We start from the raw sequence: 6,000 nt of genomic DNA, 5'->3' as shown, positions 1-6,000 counted from the left end.
GACCCTCACCTAGTCTGCAGGGCAAAGTGGGGAGGAGGTGGCGCCCCAGCCCCGAAAGGGGAGTTCCCCAGTGTTGCTGCCTCTTCTTCCCCCACATTGTCTGTCAGGCCAACGAGGGGGAGGGAAGGAGGAAGAGGGTGAAAGGGCAGAGGGAAGAAGTCAGGCTGGTCAGGCTTGAGACTTCAGTGTGTGGGAAGCAGCAGGATTTCCCTTCTGAGACTTCCTCCCCACCCATTCCTGAAAGCTCCCAGTCTTCTCTCCCTCCCCTGGCCTGGCCTGCCCCAGGCCTCCTCCAGGGCTTTGCAACCTCTGGGTCCTTTCTTGGGAAGGTGTCCCTGGGAGCTGCTGTGGCCCAGCCTGGAAAGATGGGGTGTCCCTGGGTATCCGTGTCCTGTATCTTGGGTCCCTCTAGGCTGATGGTTCCTGGAAGCCAGTCAGGGGTGTCTGGGTGAGGCGGAGGGAATGAAAGGCTGAGCTGCTTGTCCCTGGGTAGGGAGCCCATGGCCCTGGAGGGTGCAAGAGAACTGGGGTTCCCCTGTCTCTGTCTCCATGCTGGGAGGAGCCTCGAGGGAGCCTAGCAATGTTCTGCATTTCCCAGGGCCCTGGGGAGGAGCAGGGCGAGGCCCTTTTGGAGCCACACACAAATCGTTAGTGGGTGGATCTGGGCAGGCTGCCTGGGGCCTCAGGAAGAGGCAGGAAGAACAGAGGAAGATGGGATTCTGCCTGGGAACTGGCAGCCAGCAGGTGTGGCTGGGCAGGGTGCACTTTTGGGCTGATGCCTGTCCTGGGCTGGGGAGTGCTTGGTGGGAGGCAAGGGGTACCCATACTGGGCAAGTTGCCTCCATGTGTGGGGCTTGGTGGCTGTGGGGTGAGTGGAAAGTAGCTGATGAGGCCCTCGTGTCAGGGAATGGGGTGGTGGTGAAGGGAGGCTCTCACCAGCCAAGCCAGGATCCCAGCTGGGACTCACCTGGGACTCGAGGCCTCTCACTTCTCCTGACCACTTCCCACTTGGGGGGAAGGGTTGGTGGCCATATTCTCTTCCAGGGACCCTGTCACTGCCAGGCTCCATGACCCTAACAGTTGAGCAAGCACGATAGAACGCCTGTTGTGTGCAACCCTTCTCTGCTTCTGGGCAGGGACATGGGGTGGGCACCATCCTAGGGGTTGACGGTTAATGATTGGGAGGCCTGCAGGAGCCAAGGTCAGCTGGGCAGACAGGACAATGAGTATCTATTGCACATCTGGCCCCGCACACAGGGCCCAGATCCTTTACACCTCTGCCTTCCATCGACAGAGGAGGGTGGCATCCAGATGCCTCCCCCCATCCCCTGGTCCCATTCTGCTCTGGAGCATGCTGGCTTATCAGCATTCTGCAGGGGAGACCAAGGGCCTATGGGTATTAGGCTGGGTAGGCACCTAGGGCACGGGGGCAACTTTGAGCTCTCCCAGCCACCTCCCTGGAGACCTTCCCTGACTTCCACCTGTGCTCTGCTCCAGCAGCCCGGGGTGGGAGTGAAGTAGCCGTCTGGACCTCTTCCTCCTGTTCTTAGTCTTCTGCACGGGCCAAGCTATGGGCCTGTGGGTCCAGTGCTACCCCTCAGGGACCTCTCCCGGTGGGGTAGCACTGGCGGGAGATAGGCCTGGGCAGGAGGAGTCATGGCCCAGAGGCCTCTGTGCAGCCCTGTGGCCAACTCCTGCCTGGCCTCCCTCCCGAGCAGGGCAAGTGGGAGCTGCTGAGGCCATGGCTCCAGGTCCATCCCAACACAAACCTCAAACGCCCTGTGCCTGTTTTCTTACAGCACAGAAGTGAGGATCTGAGGAGGAATGTCCAGGTCTTCTCAGCCCTGGCCACACCCTCCAGAGGCTCAGAGAGGTCTTCCTAGGGTCCTGCTTCAGTCTCCACTGGGGTCTGAATGTGGCTGCTCACTCTGGGAGAGGAGCTGGTGTTGGCCCGTCCTTCAGCACGGCAGCCTCTCCAGCTGCAGCGTGGTGGGAGGGGGTTTCACAGTTGGCAGGGCCTCCAGAGGGCGGTGAAGAAGGGGGCTGTGAAAACCGAGGCCAGAGAGGAGGATGAGCAGGCCCATGGCAGGAGGCCTGATGTGGCAGGGACCTTGCAGAAGCCGATGGTGGGGGTAGGAGATGTGAGGTCTTGGTGAATTTGGATGGAGGAAGGTTAATAAACTCTGCTTCTTCAAACTGGGCTTCAAGGCCAAGATCTAGGGGCTTTGGAGATAGGGTTCCAGGGCAAGGTGAGGTCTCTAGGGAGAGGCACTAAAGGGCTTGGCTCCGCCCCAGGTGTGGTGCTAGAAGGCAGAGCAATCCCTTCTCTGAGCCCAGAGTGAGGCCTGCCTCGTGGGCACAGGTGGGGGTGAGGTCAGTTAGTTCCTGAGAAGAGGGGCTTGTAGCAGTGTGACTCTGGCAGGGATGAGAAGTGAGGAGGGGTCTCTACAGCATGTCCCTCCATGTGAGGGTGACCTGCTGGTGCCAGGCCCACTCAGGTGAACCCAGGTTCTATTGGGTCCCTCTCCTCCTTCACAATAGTCCTGGATTTCCAGGAAGTCCCTCCTGATGTCTAACCTCAGTGGTCTGCCCTTGCTCGCTAGCCATACCCTTCATAGGCCAGGAAGGAGCAGGATAGAGTCAGGGCTCAGGCCCTGACTCCCAGGTAGCAGCTGCTGTTCCCAGCTGATACTTTCCTTGAAAGACCACCCACTCTCCAGGCAAGAAGCCCTTCTAGCAGTCTAGCCTTGTTTTAGGAGAGCTGGGCTACATGGAAAACCTGACTCTCTCCTTGTCCCTGTGTGTGGGCAGAGAGCCCAGGCCACCCACGTACTTCCCTTCCTGGCCCTGTCCCTCAGGCCCTGGCCACCCTGGGAAGCTCCACATTCAGACAGGCCTGGTGCAGACGCCAGTGTCCTGGCAATGCCTAAATCATTAGTGCCGCGGAGATTAGGCAGGTAATCTCCTTGTCAGATGGAGCAGAGCCAGCCGCCAGGATGTGGGATCCCGCTGCTCCCTGGCAGGAGCCTTTCCTCAGGGCACGCAGACTCCTGCACAAACTGTGCTCCCTCCTGGCCTCTCCCTTCCCTCACACCTCTTGGGGAGCACACCCCCATCCTCAGGTGCAGGGGAATGGGCAGGAGGCCACCCTAAGGCTCTGGTCTCAGACCCTGGCCCTTCTGCCCACCCCCGCTTCTGTTTTGTCAGAGCTTGACAGACATCACTCTCTCTCTCAATTCCCTCAAAGACCCGGGAGGCAGGAATTATCCCCCTTTACAAACAAGGAAATGGAGTTTCTCCCCCCCCCCCCTTTTTTATTGTTGGGGATTAGGAAATGGAGTTTCTTGAATCGGCTTCTTGAAAGGTTTGGACCCAAGGCTCAGTTCAGCGCCATGTCTGTTCCCTGTGTCTCTCACAGACTTGGAATAACCCCAGGAGAGCTGAGGGCCCCTCAGGCTCCAGGCTAATTCTCCCACCTCTGACTGGGAGCTCCATCAGAACTATGTTGTAGCTGGGGGAGGGTGTCTGGCTCCACATCTCTCTTCCTTGCCCTGTTATGCGGGATGAGGGGGCCAGACCGGCCTTCTGGCTCTGGGCCTGTGGAGACTTGCTTGCTCCCAGAGCTGGGTTCTCTAGGCTCCCCCCAAGAATGAGCTCAGCCTCCTAATTGTGGCTGAAGATGGAGGATCACCTTTGCCTCGGGCTGGCGGTCCAACACCACCTTTGTTTCTGAAGAATGGGCTGCTAAGAGGCCAAGGTAGCAGTTTGGGCTCCTTGGCTCCAGTTTGGAAGGGGACCCAAGCTATGCACTCAGGGAGACCTGCTCGAGCCCCTGACCTGGGCATCTGGTGCAGAGGCAAATTACATGGCTGGAATTTTGGCTTAGATTCCAAGGACCAGGGACCCAGTCCCCCTTCAGCCTGGCTATAAAGGGCTGCCCAGCTTCTCTGTCCAGACCAGATCTCGCATCTGACCTATGGATACAATGGCTGCCACCACTACCAGTATCTACCAGTCTCCAACCTCTGGGTTTAGTAAGAGCTGTGCAAACTCGGCAGGGGCATCACTCAGACTGTCCTCCATCTGTGTAGGGGCTGCCCATTGAGCTCCTCCCTTCCCGGGAGCCAGAAGCTATGGTGACATATCAGCCACCTTGACCCACTTCTTGATGGGTTCACAGAGAGGCTACAGCAGTGGTTACACCTGCAGGCTGGGCAGGGGCTTTGGCTACAGCTTTGTTACGGCGCATGGTCTGCTGGGGGGTGGTGAGAAAGCCACTATGCAGAACATCAACGACTTCCTGGCCTCCTGCCTGGACAAGGTGTGTGCCCTGGAGGAGGCCAGCACTGACCTGGAGGTGAAAATCCGTGACTGTTCCCAGAGGCAGTGGCCCAACTGGCGCTGAGCAGACTACAGCCACTACTCTAAGACCATTGAGGGCTTTGCCTTCTATCCTCTGCCCTGGGTACTTGCTTCTGACTCACTCCATCCCAACTTTGGGACTTTGCAAACAATTCTCCCCTGTCTTAGACCTCCACCACTGCTTCATCCATTTACTCTTTTGCTTTGGACCCAGCTCTCTGCCCTCAGGTCCCAGGCCTGGCAAACATCCTGTGCTGTGGGATCGTTGGGGATTCTCCCCGGGGACAGAGGAGAACTTCCTGGGGGGGGGGGTGCTTATTTGGGGTGGGTGATGGAGGAGGGTCAGGGAGGTCTTCAGAGCCTGGAAGGCAGGAACTGGCATTCCTGTGCAGAGAGCAGCACAGGCAAAGGCGTGGAGGTGGGAAGAGTTTCCTGTGGCTGCTGGGAGGTGCGGCTATTCCCTTTCCCTCTGGGGCTGCCCTCCTGGCTGCCTAACCTCCTCCAGACAGTCCTCTGGGATGGATGACACTTGTCTTCTATCCCCAGATAGTGGGGTCTGTGGAGCACTTTGAGGTTTGGTCCATGCTGTTCCTGCGCTGATGTTGCCGAGTCCAGCATGTTCTCCTGGCTGCTCTTGCCGTGATTCTTCCTCACTCCCTCCACAATAGTCACTCTGGGGTTTCCCGAGGGCAGGAGCTGTGGCTCTCCTTGCAGATTGGTGTGTGTGGTAGGGGGTGGTCCTCGAGGCCAGGAGCTGTCTTTTCCCACTCAGACTAGAAGCTCTCCAGGGAGCAGTTCCTCTAAGTTAGTTTGATGAAGGACTGACAGTACAAAACATCGGCGTGCACATACACGCACGCACCTTCCCACACTCTCAGGACCTCCGAGAACGTGGACTTGGCATTCTGTAATCATGACCACTTGGGACATCTGTCCAAACCCTGCCCCTGGAGGGTTCTAGAGTGCACAGTCCCCAGAGGTAGGTGAGGGCTAGACAGATGAGTATAGCAGGCTGGCCTGGGCGGTGAGGCCGCCCAGTTTCCTGGGTGGAAGGCCAGGCCTGCTGCTGTTCCCCAGGGGCCCTGCCTGCTGCTGCCTGGGACCTCCACCAGGCTGGGAGTTCCTACAACAGAACCCCTGGTAGTGCCAAATCAGATAGCAGGCTTGGTCCTGGCAGTGGGGAACCCGGGGGAGCCCTGGTGAGTCAGCGCTCCTGAGCTTCGGGGTCAGCCAGACCTCAGCCCCCCACCCCCTCCAACACGTGCCAGGCCTCTGCCCGGCTGAGTCACCCTGCACACACCCACCGGGGTTTCACAACCAACCATCACGATGTACAATCAGCCTCCTGAGCATAGAGGGGTGGGAGATGGGCCTCTGTAGGTTTCAGGTGGGCCAACGGAGGCCTGGGGAGGGTAACAAACTGGCCCCCAGGCTCAGCTTGGCTCAGGGACTCTACAGAAACTTAAGCCTTGAGTGGGTTCTGGGAGGGTCGAGCCCATGAGCTGCTTTTGTCTGCTGGGGTATCTCCCTCTTAGGTCTTGCATGGTCCATTCCTCCGCCCAGATTCAACCAGGCTCACATGCCACTTTCACCAAGCTGGTGATGTGGAGGCTATGCTGTTTTTTGCATCCCTATGGC

Source organism: Nycticebus coucang, chromosome 18, assembly GCF_027406575.1.
Source record: "Nycticebus coucang isolate mNycCou1 chromosome 18, mNycCou1.pri, whole genome shotgun sequence".
Classification (NCBI taxonomy): domain Eukaryota; kingdom Metazoa; phylum Chordata; class Mammalia; order Primates; family Lorisidae; genus Nycticebus; species Nycticebus coucang.
This window is presented reverse-complemented; position numbering follows the sequence as displayed.